General features: G+C 42.1%; 1 protein-coding gene and 1 pseudogene across 1 annotated transcript in view; one reads left to right on the forward strand and one right to left on the reverse strand.

Annotated features, from left to right (window-relative positions):
• Positions 1-15,244, forward strand: part of LOC139448901 (retinal guanylyl cyclase 2-like) — a 525,408-nt gene that overhangs the window by 153,331 nt on the left and 356,833 nt on the right. The window lies entirely within an intron of this gene.
• Positions 4,880-6,754, reverse strand: LOC139448199 (uncharacterized; annotated as a pseudogene).

A 15,244-nucleotide genomic window follows, 5' to 3' on the forward strand; every position in this document is an offset into this window, starting at 1 on the left:
TCCTATCTAGTGTTTTTTAACTATGTGTGTGCTTGTAAAAATGTCGGGTGTGAATGGCATAATAATAAAGAATATGTTCATTATTTTGAATTAATTTGGTACAGTAGCATACACAGTCATGTGTATTCTCTTTTTCACTGGATGAAAAAAATACAAATGTAACAGTAGACATAGGGTGGCAAGTAATCAACTGAAGACACTTAAGCATGAGGTTACAGAAAACTTTATTATAAATTACACCATTTGTAGATTTTCTAGTTGATATGGAAAATCACTATGCCATGAAATTCTACTAGATAACAATGCCATGTTTGAGATCCAGACACCCAAACAGTTTGTAATGAAAGTGTCCACTGATTTTGTTAAGAAAACCATAGGAAACTATGTGTGAAACACACACTTTCAAGGGCTGTAGTTTATCAAAGACATATTTGGTAAAAAGCTAAGCAGTTGTTACACTTTAATAATGTTCCCATCTGTCTATTGTCATAAACATGATATTGGGGGTGGGGAGTGGGGTGTGTCACCGAGTTATGATGATAAGTAGTATAGGTAATGATGGTTCTGCCGCAACCCCACTGGAGCTGGATTTATATACCTATACTGCTACTACAGGTGGCATATTTTATTGTAAATGACTATGCGAATCAATGATAGTCATGAGTTTAAGTTAAATTGGGTCTAGCTCACCAATACCTGGGGCCAATCATTGCTTCTATTAGTATAAAAATGATGATGTGATTCAACGAAAGTCGTTTTAAAAGAAATATCAATATTAATTAATAATGAATAAAATTTACCATAGCCCACGAGGATATTGGAAAGGTATAGGAGCAATAAAAAATTAGCCACCACGGCTAAGGTATCTAAAGATGTGGCCAAGGATTGGTTAAAGAAACAAGCGATGTGGCAAATATATTTACCGGCACCGCGTAGTATACCGAGGAAGAAGTTTGATATTTTTACAACGAATGAAGTTCATCAGGCTGACCTCTTGTTTCTTCCACACGATAAGGTAAAGCCCAAACGTATAAATACGCTTTAACAGTAGTGGATGTGGCTAGTCAATACAGAGAGGCTGAGACATTAACCTCGAAAGATTCAACAGAAGTAGCTAATGCACTGACCCGCATATATAAACGTAGACCACTAAAATGGCCTAAGCTATTTCAAGTAGATACTGGTCGCGAGTTTATGGGATCGGTAACTAAACTGTTAACAAAGCAAGATGTCGAAATCAGGCGTGGTTAAAGAGAGGCCCACCGCAGTCAAGCCATCGTCGAAAGATTTAACAGGACATTAGCGGAACGTTTGTTTGGCTATCAGAATGGGATAGAAATGAAATCCGAGCGATTGAGATCTTGGTGACACGATTATCAGCCGTTGTATCAGCGCTGAATAATGAAGTAACGAGATTAATTGGGAAGAAACCATTCGATGCGATTAAAATGAAATCTGTGACTTCCGAATCTTCAGCACCGAGGAGAGGCAAAGAACGAAAACTTCCGGATAGAGTAAACGTAAGATATTTATACCAGCCCAGTGAACTCGAAGGAGGTCTATGTCGTGCAACCGATCCCATATGGTCCCTTAAGACGTATAACATTAGTCGATTGGTTTCGAAAGAAGGAGAGCCTATTCTTTATTATCTTCAAGATAGACCGGGTAGGGCATTTGTACGAGAAGAGTTGTTCATAGTTCCCAACGGTACAGTATTACCACCGTAACCATAAGCATAGGTAGTTACACCATCCTTATCAATCCATCTCTTTGTATCAAAGGGGGATAATGCTGTCTTGTTTATTCTTAATCCATATATCCTGTGATTGACACTTCTTTAAGCGTTCATCTCATGTTTAAACGTTCTACCATTGAATAATGCTTCTTTATACTGTTCGTGTTTGATATGCTTTTTTACCACATACTTCTTAACGCCCTTAGCTTAACGCCCTTTCTTATCTCCCCATTATCGGACTTCTTTATAGAATACATCTTAGGTCTTAATCCGACATACTCCGCTATAGGGGTCCCAGCACATTCATCCTTCATCTTACCTAACACCTTTTTATTTACTACGCTGTGCAGTAGATTATCTTTTGAGTAATCGCTCGTGTCGTACTTATCTATTTTTTCTGCCATATCTTTATATACATCCTCGGTTTGTATTTCCATCAACAAAGAATCTGTGTCGGTAAATAACACCTCACATCTATCGCCGTATTGCTTCTTAAGTTCGTTGTAATAAAAGTCATACATTAAGTGTTTTGACAAGTCGAGAATACTCATACCGACGTGCACTGGTCTGTTGAATTTTATATTACTCCTCTGCATACGCAACGCAGCTAAGTCGTTATCGAATATCTTGCTTCTGTTAAAAGCCAGACTGGCTATAAGTTTCCTGAGTCTTTCTTCCTCATTAGATCTGGCTAATTTAACATCAACATGCTTCCTTAGATTCTCCATAGTTTTACCAAATACCGAGTTATTCATGAGCTTATATAGATTTTTTTCGAAATCGTTGGTAGCTATCTTTCTTAAATCTGTGTTCAACCTTATTTAGGGCTCCATCCAAGGGCTTTGATCGAACTTTAGAACTCTGTGTATTTTCTTTAGTTTCATACCTAACGATAGATACAACTGGAGATTTCTGTAGTGAACTATATATTTTGTCTTATCCATCAAATTTGGTACGAGTTTTTCTACGTTAGCTAACCTACTTTTACCCATCAGTGTTGATATTCCGACATCCAATCTTTATTAATCATTAATCTTTCAGGAGCTAGCGGATAACTGTTATGATCTTTATGTAACGAACTTGGATATTCCAAGTCAACTTCTAGTATGTACCCTTTATTCGCATCATTCACATTGATATTATGGATATCATTCACTTCGATATCATTCTCATCGACCTGATCAAAACCACCCGTGGGTAAAGGTTGACTCATAGCCCATCCGTACAAATTGTTAGCGTCGAGATATATCGGATCGTATCCTTCCACTAATTTATTATTATACAAGGACATGGCTCCATTATGACAGGCTCCGCCATCATGCATGATAGCGGAGCTTCAAATTGAGACAAGAGATATTATTGGATGAAATGGTCGCGGATGTGGAGGTACTGGTGGACTACGGCAATGAGCTTAACCCCTGTTAAGCAACCCCAACTGTTGCAACCGCTGCCCTGCAACAACCGTTGCCAAGCAACCCATGTTGCTTACCAATGCAGCGCCTGCTGCCCTGCAACTACCATTGCCAAGCAACCCATGTTGCTTACCAATGCAGCGCCCGCTGCCCTGCAACTACCGTTGCCAAGCAACCCATGTTGCTATGCAGCTATCGCTGCCAGGCAAGTACCATTGCCAAACCATGAGCGCGGGCAACTATTGTTGCCAAGCTGACCATCCGCTATAAAGCGGACATTAAGCCATCTGCTGTAAAGCAGAATGGATAAATTGGTTCCTGCTGTAAAGCGGGTAACCCTATCCTAAATAATTTATAATTTGGGATGTATCCCAAGACACCAAATGTAACTTGTAATGCAGTCCACCAGCACCCCGCCACAAGCACCAAGGTGCTTCCCCACAACCACGACCATTCGCGCTCATGTACACCCACCGTGTTATCCTATACTGAAAATGTTTCCTACAAGCATACAAGTCCTATAAGTCCGGCCGGTGACAAATGAACCCCGTCACGCAGGTACAGTTGCTGCTCCTGCCGGTTGAAGACTGTGTGGGGAACCCATATCCCCCCAAGCTCACGGGCCCTGTTCCCCACTCGTCTGTTCACCTTCTGCATGGCCCCGTCCACGTCCCGGGCACGGCTGGCTACATGCCAGTACCTCCGTGGCAGCATGTCTGACCACAGAATGACCGCACCAGGTAGGAGGAGGTGTATCGTCAGGAGTGCCAGCTTGATCTCATGATATAGCTGACACGTGGTTACCTTACCCAGGTCGTTCGAACCAAGGTGAATCACCACCGCCTTTGGTGGTGTCTGCATTGCTTTGACCTGGGCATCTATCAGCTCGGTCAGCTCCTCCCACCTCATGCCGCCCCTTGCCAACCAGAGACATCCCCCTGGAATACCAAAGTCACTGTCCTGTAGGTGCTCTCTCGCCCGGGTCAGGAAGCTGGACCCAATCAACCATACTGAAAACATGAATGAATAGGAAGAAAACTGTTCTTGTATGGTTGGCGATTTAAATGTTTGCAGGTATGCGTATATAGCTTTTATAACATTCTGACCCCCACCTACCAAAGTGCTGTATCAAATCTGAACTCACTCCTTTACCGGCTGCTGACGTTGCTGCGCCAATCCTGAAGGAATGCGAAGAGTATGCTGCTGTGCAGATGCCGCTATGCGCCAGTGCTCTTTTTAGCACGGCCTGAAATCGATACCTGGTCAGGGGAGATTTATCAAAGTGTACGAAAGCTTGAGTCTGACCCTGTGATCGTACTGTTAGGTATGCTTTAACTGCAGCCACTGGACACAGATTGTGGCCAGGTATGGCGGAAATGGCAACAACTATGCCATGTGAGTGCCTGTCCGTTTTTGAATGCCTTAGAGCGACTGTTACTGTCTTAGTCGTGTCTTGGACTTCTAGGTCCAAGAAAGCGCACCCTGGCTGAGAAAGTTTGGTTTGCACGAGTTCACTCACCCGAAAGAAACCAAAGAAGGCCAAGCAATATACTGCTTTGAACAACTTACTTCATAGGTAGAAGAGCAGACAAATTGCAGGTTGTTTACAATTACTTTGAGCAGGTCTATTGTTATTGGTTTTCTGTGATCCTGCCTCCCCTGACACTTTTGCATCCCCGTAATCATTTTAGTAATAACAAAGTGGCCGGAGCGGTCTTCCATGCTGTGTAGCCTATGGTACGTTGAGATACCGGCCATATACGTTCTTACCGTACTCGGTGCATGTCCTGACACTGACAGGTGAGCAATGAAATGAACCAGATGAGTTATTGGAACCGGCCAGACATCTCCCAGGTTTTGTGATGCCCTGAATGCTTGCAATGCTTGGGTTCCTGCCTGGTAAGTTGCCCACGTGTTTGCCGCCAATGATCTCTGAAGGAGCCTCTCTGCCTCGATTGTTAGCCCTGCCAGAGATTGTCTGGAAGTGGTGTGGGATGCAGATTGGCTGATGGAGCTGCATTGTGGAATCGTTCCCACTGAAATCTCGACAGTGCATCTGCGATAATATTGTCATGTGTTGTTATATATCTGGCCTTGAACAAAATGTTGTGTTTGAGGCACTGCAGCACTAGCTGCCTAATCAGTGACATGATTCTGGGTGCCTTTGAAGACTGTTTATTTATTATTGACACTACAGCTTGGTTATCACAAAAGAAAAGTACTTTCCTGTTAGCAAAGGCTGTCCCCCACAGACAAACTGACAGCACAATCGGAAACAACTCCAGCAGTGTCATGTCACGAGTCGAACCGTCCTCCACCCACTCACGGGGCCAGAGCCCGTTTGCCCAGTTCCCGTTATAGTATGCGCCGAACCCCACAGTGCTGGCTTCGTCAGTAAACAGCTGCAGACATGTATTGTCAGCCCACTCTTTATTCTGAAAAACTGACACACCGTTAAATTCCCCCAAGAACCCGAGCCAAACATCTAGGTCCTCCCGAACTCCCCGCGTGATGCGAACACGGTGTGCTTGATGACTTACCTTTGTATAGGCGTCAATCAGTCTGCGGCAAAACGGTCTACCCATGGGTATTGCCCGGCACATGAAATTTAGCTTACCCACCAGAGACTGCAAAGCTTTACGGGTCACTTTGTGCTTACCTGAGGCCAGCATATCGTGTATGATTGCGTCGATATTTACAATCTTTTCCTGTGGTATTCTAACCTGCATCCTGACTGTGTCGATTTCAAGACCTAGGAAATTTAAGCAGGATGCCGGACCTACTGTCTTCTCATGTGCTACGGGTACGCCCAGCTCCTGGAAAGTACTGAGACATATATCAAGGTTGTCACCACAGTCTTTCGTTCCTGCAGTTCCGCCTGTGAGAAAATCATCAAGGTAATGCATGAGTTGGCCGTTAGGCAACTTTTGCTGGACACACCATTGCAAAAAGGTGCTGAATTTTTCAAACACTGAGCATGATATGGAACAGCCAAATGGCAAGCATTTATCAAAGTAGTATTTACCTTGAAAGCACAAGCCTAGCAACTCAAAGTCCTGAGGGTGTACCGGCATAATCCTGAAAGCCGATTTCACATCAAATTTTGCAAGTAGAGCATTTGGACCAAGTTGCTGTACCATACTGACAGCCTCGTCGAACCGAGCATATGACACGGAGCATGCTTCGCTGTCTATGTTGTCGTTGATTGATCTGCCTTGAGGATAAGAAAGGTGGTGTATTAAACGAAAATCGTCTGTCCCCAGCAAGGACTGACTCTTACCCGTTTGCTTTTTGGGTACGAGACCGATGGGTGAAACTTGTAGGTTCAGCAGGGGCGGAGTTTCAAAAGGACCTGCCACCCTACCTAATTTTACTTCCTTTTTCAATTTGGCAGCTACTATCTCTTGTAAAATGGGATCCCTGGCTGAGCGTAGATTCTCAGACCAACGACTTAGGCGTGCCCCACTATATTCCAGTTGAAAACCTGATTCCAAACCTTGTAATAAATAAATGGCATGGGCATGGTTAGAATGCTTGTACAGTTGCAAATGTCGCTTTAATCTAGTGAGTATGAGTGGAGTTGGGGCCAGTGCCTTTAGCATGGGTTGCCTGTGTGGCGTTAAGTTGTTTGGAGGGTCTACGACCCCCCTTTGCGTGAAAGCAAGAATAGGCGGGATGTTGCTCGCCACAATTGGAGCATTTATGAATAAACTTGCATTCTGGCCTGGCGCACCTTGACCTGTTGTAGTCCCAGCATGCGTTGACTGTAAAGTCACGGCCCCTGCTGAAAGGCACTGTAAAGCGTTCAGTCTTATTTTCTTGAACACGGGACATAGTCGGTGTCATGTGCTTCAACCACAATTCACCGTCTATCTTGCCCCACTCCCGAATTGGGTCTCGTGCCATACGGTGTCGGAATTGCTGGTCGTAGTTTGACCAGCCAAAACCCCCGGAGCGGACTGCGGTATTACGGATTGTTTCCATGTATGCCAACATGCCCTGTATGGTGGACTGACAAAAATGTTTCACCACGTAAATGCTCATATATATGTGGAAAGCTGACGTCCATTGGCCTATGCTTAATGCCCTGGCGTTAGCCGGCTTGGCCGGCGAGAATCACAGATTACCCGACGAATCCATCTGCATCTTAAATGCATCGTCATCGTCATGCGACTGTGTGCCTGGCAACAATGTAGTCAACTCCACAAACTCCCCTCTTCATACTCTCTCCCGTACAACTTGACGGACGTGAGCGCTGATAGCATCCGCCTGGAAGGTCAGGGAATCCCCTGTTCCCTGATTGGTTGACCCCGCTCCTGACTCTGCACGTGGTGTGACATCACGGGAAACTCCCGGCTCGCCCGAGTGTGCACTGCTAAATGACAACACATCGGGATTTCTTGACACCACCGACCCCGTTACCCCCAGATCATTTGTACTTACCCCTCGCATGCCAGTAAAGCTCCGAGAAGTATCTTGGGCCGTCCGTTTGCCTAGCATATCCAGTTGCTGTCTCCGTGATCGACTCGCGGGAGAACGTTTGAATTGTCCGAATCATCTGCTTCAACTAGCAAGTTAGCAGCTATTTGTACACTTGGCAAGGGGGGTCCGTGCAATGGAGATCTAGCTGATCTCCGTGACTTACCAGTAGCCGATGTCACTTGCCAGACACTTGGTTCCCTCCTGGCTATTTTCCCGCTCCTTACGAGGCGGTGATTTAAGGCAGCCCGTCTTTTTGGTGGCATTCTTAATGGTAATTGCAACAAACTCTAGATGAATGCGCGAATATAGCTATGTGTTGTACGGCTGAAAGCTGGAGAGCAAGTGCTGCATGAGCTGATGTCACGCTACAACAGGTCATAGAAAATATAAACAAACGCTCCTTTACCGGACGTGCCAAGAGCGGATCTAGGCCAGAGACGATGGCACCATGCAAAACGGCACGTAGCCGCACGGAATGAAGGTATTTCGCTGTAATATTATTAGCAACTGTGCCAAGCCTAACATAAAGGCATTTAGTTCTAATCACTAAATGCTATTAGCCTTAGAATACCTTTTCGCCGCCATCGATATACCACCTCTTAATCCTTTCTCAATAAACAAGTGCATATCGTAATCTATGAGTAGTTTTAGTTCTACGCCGGTCTTCTTCAACAATGCATCCCACGATAGTCCGGGACTGGAATAGTACCATGCCGGGTCCAAGCCGTATTGTTTTAAACATGTCTTTCTAAATATCTTGAATATATCAGCGAGTAACAGTACATCGGTTTTTAAGTACAGATCGTGATAATCGCCTAAATTCTTACAACCTAATTTATCCCAGACCGTCAGAGCGTGTTCATAATCGGCATCAGTTATTTTAGACTCTGTTAAGTTACTATAGAATGATTCGAGGGGTGGTAATTCAGTTTCTTCGAATCTAGACCAATCATCCATATATTCGTAAGGATATACACCTTTTCTCAGCAACAAATGACGAGTTATCTTATCGGTATATTGATTTGTTATCGCAAAGTCATCGGGATTGTTCGAATTAGCTAAATTGTCCAGGGAAGATAACAGAAACTGTACGGAGTCTATGAATCTAAGCCCATTACTTTGCTTTATTCTAGATTTCCCATCCTTGTCCCTATAATGTATAGGTTTAGTCAACGAGAACGATATGTATTTTACCATATTGTTAGGAATGCACGTTAAACCGCCATCGGTCTTTGAGATAGCTTGCATGATTAGATGTGAATCGTATCCCCTAAGGTTATGAAACACAACGGGGATGGGTATTGTTTGAGAATTCATTTTTAGTTTCAAGTTACACTCGTTATGCGCGGCTCCCTGATAATTACCCGTGACGTGGCAATGATCTCTTACGGAATCCCCATCCAGTTGTTTATTACAAACATGACAACTCGTTGACTTCTTATAGGCCCTCCAATCATCCCTTGTCATACACATTGGTTTCCTACACGATAATTTTTCCCTGATTATTGTCCCCCGCCGCGCGAAGGCGCAAAGCTGGGGATATAGTATTCACGACCGTCCGTCCGTACGTTTGTACGTCCGTCCGTACGTCCCAGCTGTTTGTTGCCACGATATCTCAAGAACTAAACACTGGATTGTCTTCATATTTGGAACTATTGTCTATATACAGACTCCGCAGACACCAGTGGGTTTTGGTGACCTTGACCTCATTTTCAAGGTCACAGCAGGCAAATCTGCTTTTGGAGTTGGAAAACGGTGTTGCCGCAATATCTCAAGAACTAATCACAGGATTCTCTTCATATTTAGAACTATGGTGTATATACAGACTCCGCAGACACCAGTCGGTTTTGGTGACCTTGACCTCATTTTCAAGGTCACAGCAGGCAAATCTGCTTTTGGAGTTGGAAAACGGTGTTGCCGCGATATCTCAAGAACTAATCACAGGATTGTCTTCATATTTGGAACTATGGTGTATATACAGACACCGCAGACACCAGTCGGTTTTGGTGACCTTTACCCCATTTTCAAGGTCACAGCAGGCAAATCTGCTTTTGGAGTTGGAAAACGGTGTTGCCGCGATATCTCAAGAACTAATCACAGGATTGTCTTCATATTTGGTACTATGATGTATATAGAGGCGGGGGACATTATGTCACTTTGTGACAAATACTTGTTCTCTCTTCATTTTGTAGATATTCTAGGAACTTTCCCGCTGCTTCGGGACCTCTGTAAATCACGGGAGTGTTTGTTTTCCCATCATACCTTACAACTATATATCCAAACCCACAAGGAATATGTTCTTGAGTTTTGTACGTAAAACTATCTTGATTATCTTGATTGCTACGGTTGGTATTTTCTATGGGTTTGATAAGCGCTTCGAAGTCGGCGTAAATTACGTACGGTACTGGCATTTGATTACAATAATGTTCAAATTAAATTTTTTCCCTCTTTCGGCATAGCGATACTCATAGCGGTCTGTCCAACACCTGCGCATACTTCTTTATGCGCTTCTAATAGATCTTGTCTGCTGTATCCATGTAGGCATCTTTCGCAGAAATATTTCTTTCTAGCATGTTTTGTTTGATCGTATAATAGCCTGTTTAAACTCTTTATCCACGTATAATGATATTTTCCATTTTTTTCGATCAGAAATGAATTGATTCTGGGGATATGTTCTGGAGCGGAGCTTGTACAACAATTGTACAACAATTCCTTTTGAATGTCCGAAAACATTTATAGCTAAATTATTTTGCTTTTCCACCTGATCAATTTGTGATATTGGTGTAGGTTCGTCTATACCATCGGAGTTGAGTCCATCGTTTTGGGTATAGCTAGAAGGTCTATTTGCAATTTTAGAATCTACGGGGAACAATGCAGATCTTATCATCATTCTTAAACAGTCATCAGATTTATTTTTTACATTAATTATGGCTTTTTTCTTCTTATAATACGGGGTAAATCTATATAAGATCCACCTTTGAAGGGCATATAATTTGCTATATCTAAATATAAACTATCGATTTTATCCACACCCCAACCCGAACCTCTATTAGTCCAGCGTTCTAAAGTTTCCTGTATTCTCTGAATTGATGTATCTAATGATGCGTTTATAGTATCGGATTGGGTTATAACTTCTTGATTGCTACGGAAATATGGTTCGGTATATTCGGTGCTATCGTCTGTGTTACTTTTACTCAATAACCACGTCGCTATATAAGGGCAATAATCTTGGACGTGACGTTAAACCCCATTTCACCTCACCTACTCAATAACATTTTAATCATCAGCTGGTATTTTATACTATGTAAATCATCTAACTCCTCGTTAATTTTACTCAATATGATGGGCTTAATATCGTTAACATCCATGTTGGAATTAATATCCATCTTAGATATTTACCAACGCCGGCGGATGTTGGTACAAATATTAATTCTTGTTGTTGTTGAATATTATCATCATCATTAGGTTGATTATTATCTAGTAAAGCGATCAATTCAGCTCTTCTCATTCGAGAATAAGCTCTCAGCCCACTGTTTCTTGCTTGAGCTTTGAGTTCTCTAACAGTCTGGGGTTTCTTGTATTCCAAACATAGTAAGGTAATCAATTCAGCTTTTCTCATTCGAGAATATCCATGTAGACCACATTGCTTTGCCATAGCCTTCAACTCTCTGACAAAAACAATTGGTTGAATGGTATATGCAAAATGAGACAAATGTCTAATTGATTGTTTTTCATATATCTAAATACGTATTCTCCCCAACCTATTCCTCTCGTTGATGTAATCTCTCTTCCTAGCATAAATAATCTGGTTCCTGACCCTATCAGCACCGTGTTCCTTACATAAACAATAACGACCTTTGACCCCTATCCCGCATACAGAACACGTATAGTTTATGTTTCCGCGCCTGATGTAATAATTGTGTATACCGCAGTAAATTTCAACACAGCGTTGGTTACATAGAGTTTTTTTCCCCATGAGTGTAAATTTGCAATGATTCATGGTTTATACATCTACCATATCATTTGTCTAAATGCAAATCACATCTACACTATTGATTAGGCAGTCAGCCAACGCTATTTATAGATTAGCTGTCACTCTGACTCCCCTAACTAGGTCATGGCTTATGCATAGCCACAGCTGTCACTCTGGTTGTTTATGCGTAGTTATGGTATAGCTGAAAATCAATACAGCAGTCAATCCCAACATGATAAATTTTACCTCGCGGTTCTTTTGTACCTCTGACGGTGTATAAAACTGACTTATTGTTGGTCTCGATATTGGGTCAAGTTTCTTTCAATAAACTAGGAAGTATTCGTGCATGGCAGATTCGACATCCTTAAACATTTGAATTGAATGTCCTTCCTTACGCATTTCTTCATGAATAAAATCTAATCTCTTCATTCTCTGCCGCGTATATTGTGACTGGGCTGCTTGGAGTTGTTCCATTGCTTCGTTATGTCGTTTACGCTCCTCTTCAACTTCTTTAGCGTTTGATACCCTCAAAGTAGAAAATAAATAATTACTCCCCGAAAAAGCTAGAGCATTAACAATAGCTCCAATAGCTGAATGATACGTTGCGTTTACCAACATTTTACCGTCTGTAACTGGAGTAGTCATGCTTCTAATAGCATTATATGGGGGCTAACCTCTAATTGAACTTGTTTTTGCATTGGGGGTGACGTTTTCTCTTCTTCGGTCTTATAAAAGAACCATACAGCCGCTATACCAGCAACTCCTACTAGTGCCCATGTTTTAATCGGATTAATATTTGAATTATTTATTAATTTCGCTTTCCTCGCGAGTCATCCCTTTCTTCCTGCAGCTATTTTTTGATGGTTCTTAGTAACTCTGGCTTTTAGTATTTTCTCATTCACATGTGGTGGTGGTTCCTCATTCACTCGATGTTCTTCATTCACATGTTGTTGCGTTTCTGCAATCTGTTGTGGTTGTGCATCCTCGTTCACAATCGGTTGTGGTGTCACTTGAGTCTCCATTATTAATTTGAACTTCATTTTTTATATTATTAAGTGGGCACGTATGTTAAAATTGACAATGCCTAGCCGTTATTAAAGCTGTGGTGAGTGGAGCTAAAAACATTCCGTATCTATGATAAAACTCACAGCTCACTGAGCTTATAGCGTGTTCGATGAATGGGTCTTTCTCGAGAGATTCGCATAAATACATGCGATGTTCTGCCGGGATAGGGAGAAACGTACTAGCTATGACTGTGTATAGTTGTAACATAGCCGACCCTATCGTTTTAGTCATGGTAGCTCCCAGTCTAGACTCGTAACGCGCGTACAGTTTTTTAATCTCTTCATCGGTCATGTTATCAATTTTTTCGATGGTATAATTTTCTCCCAAATATTGGGAACATTTATCACCGGCTACCAAAGCAGCGAGTCTTTCTCTATGTTTATCTAAAGATTTATCAACATGTTGATCAACATCAGATTCTTTGAGCATTTGTTCAATGAGTTCGTCGCATTCCATAATGATATATATAAGGAGATATTTAAGTCTAACATAATATAATATGACATATCCAATACAACCCGTAATAATGAACTGTTTCGAAAGAATGATGATTTCGAACCACATTTTATGTCATATTAACCGCTAATGTTCAACTTATCGTATTTTTGCTGTAATTGTGATATATTTGCTATAATTTTCCTATAATTTTCCTATAATTTTGCTACATTTTTGCTACATTTTGCCACATTTTTGCTATAATTTTGTCATAATTTTGCTACATTTTGCTAAGCAATTGCATAAGCAGCTGGTTGATCGGTTTTTAATACGAGTTTACAGTGCTTCGTTGCCGCTAACAGTTTTCTGACTTTGTCACGTTCGGGCTTGGTATAAATAACATCATTTTCGCATAAACATTCCTCAAATGAATCTCGGTCTTTGCAATGAAACAGCGCTACCCATTTGGTCTGCTCTCTGAGATCTTTCAGGACAGAGTTGTATTTATGAGTAAGTACCCAAACGCTATGTTGAGTATGCCGTCCGGAGTATGCCGTCCGGAGAATGCTAAATACAAAAGCATATCTTTTTTTTTGTTAATTCTTTACTCACGCTGCAGTCGTCTATTACGAAAAGGGTTGATTCTCCATTGTATTTTTCGTGACATACTTGGAGACAGTCTTGTAAACGATCGCCCGGATCGACTCTGTGTACCCCGTCGTCATTCATTACCCAATCTCTCGATAGGTATGTTTTATTAATGCTTATAGTTGGGCACAGAATAATAATATGATCGAAAACGTCACGATAATGACTTTGTAAAATATCTAGAATAAAAACTGTTTTTCCGCAGCCCGTTTGCCCACATTGATAGCGCAGTGCGGATCTTTAGGTAAAAGATTATTAATAGATTGCTTGCACGAATCTCCCATTTTGTATATTAAGTTGCGCATCCATAATCACGTACAAATATATGTTTAATTTACCAGCCGATTCCTGGAGCTTCGTTATCTGTATGGTGGCACCCTCGCTAGCATTTTCTATTATCCTCCTACTGCCGTGTAGTTGGTCATCGTCCGTTGTTCGCATGTCGAGCCATAGCGCGTACTTCGTGGTGAGGTATTCACCCATCGATACACTCCCGAGAGACAGATCTTTCACGACGGCGTTAACTTCTGGGGAGCGTTTTATAGAAGTTTTTTAATCTCCCACTGGTAATATGCTAGCATTCCTTGACTATATAGTTGATTAGGAACGCCCTCGATAGTCAATTCTACTTTTGTAATCTTGGGATTGTAGAACTTCTCGTTATTTCTTATAAACGCATCGGAGGGGTCCTCGAACAACATTAAAATACCCTTCAACGACCCTCGTGGGACGTTTAGATTTATATTCCACATCATATCTTTTTTGTCCCTCGTGATCTTTCGGTGTCGCAGCACGCGATCGTACAAAATGGCTAAACTTCCTGAATAATGGTTACGAATTTGTCTGGCTCCAGACTCGTACTCCAGCGAGATATTGTCAATGGAATAGCTAGCATCTTCACCACCGGTTCTGATTACTCTACCGTAGTCATTAAAAGTGAGTTCGTATTCTAACCTATCGCCTAGGGATGCTTGATAAAAGGGCATGTGGGAATCTAGTAATTCAAAGTCTAGGGGAACATAGAATCGGTTACCTAATGCGTCGGCAACGGCCTTATCTTTTTCGTTGGTATCAACACCATTTTCAGCGCCCACGCGCAGTCTCAATGTGTTCTTATTACAAATACCTTGGTACTGTAAGTTTTCCCGCTCTTTATCCGTTCTCCAGAGATCCATGTAACAATAGTATACATCGCTATCGTCGATACTCAAAACCTCATTACCGCTAATTTTAATGGCGATTTTCTTAACGATAGCACGACCTATGTTCTGAACAGGCTCCCTGTTAACGTTGGTAGAAGTCAAACTAATCGTAAATGCTAGTCTGACAGTTCCCGGAACTAACACATCGTGTGCGCCGAGATTAGGAAAGCGAACCAGAAGCGTTTGATTCTGAGCGATGGTACTAGGGTTATTAGTTATAGTTACAGACTGACGAATTGCCTTGACCCCTAATGGATCTCGAAGTCTACGTTGTGGGTTTAACTTGCGTCCG

Source organism: Haliotis cracherodii, unplaced genomic scaffold (assembly GCF_022045235.1).
Source record: "Haliotis cracherodii isolate W230 unplaced genomic scaffold, xgHalCrac1.p SCAF_7, whole genome shotgun sequence".
Taxonomy (NCBI): Eukaryota; Metazoa; Mollusca; class Gastropoda; order Lepetellida; family Haliotidae; genus Haliotis; species Haliotis cracherodii.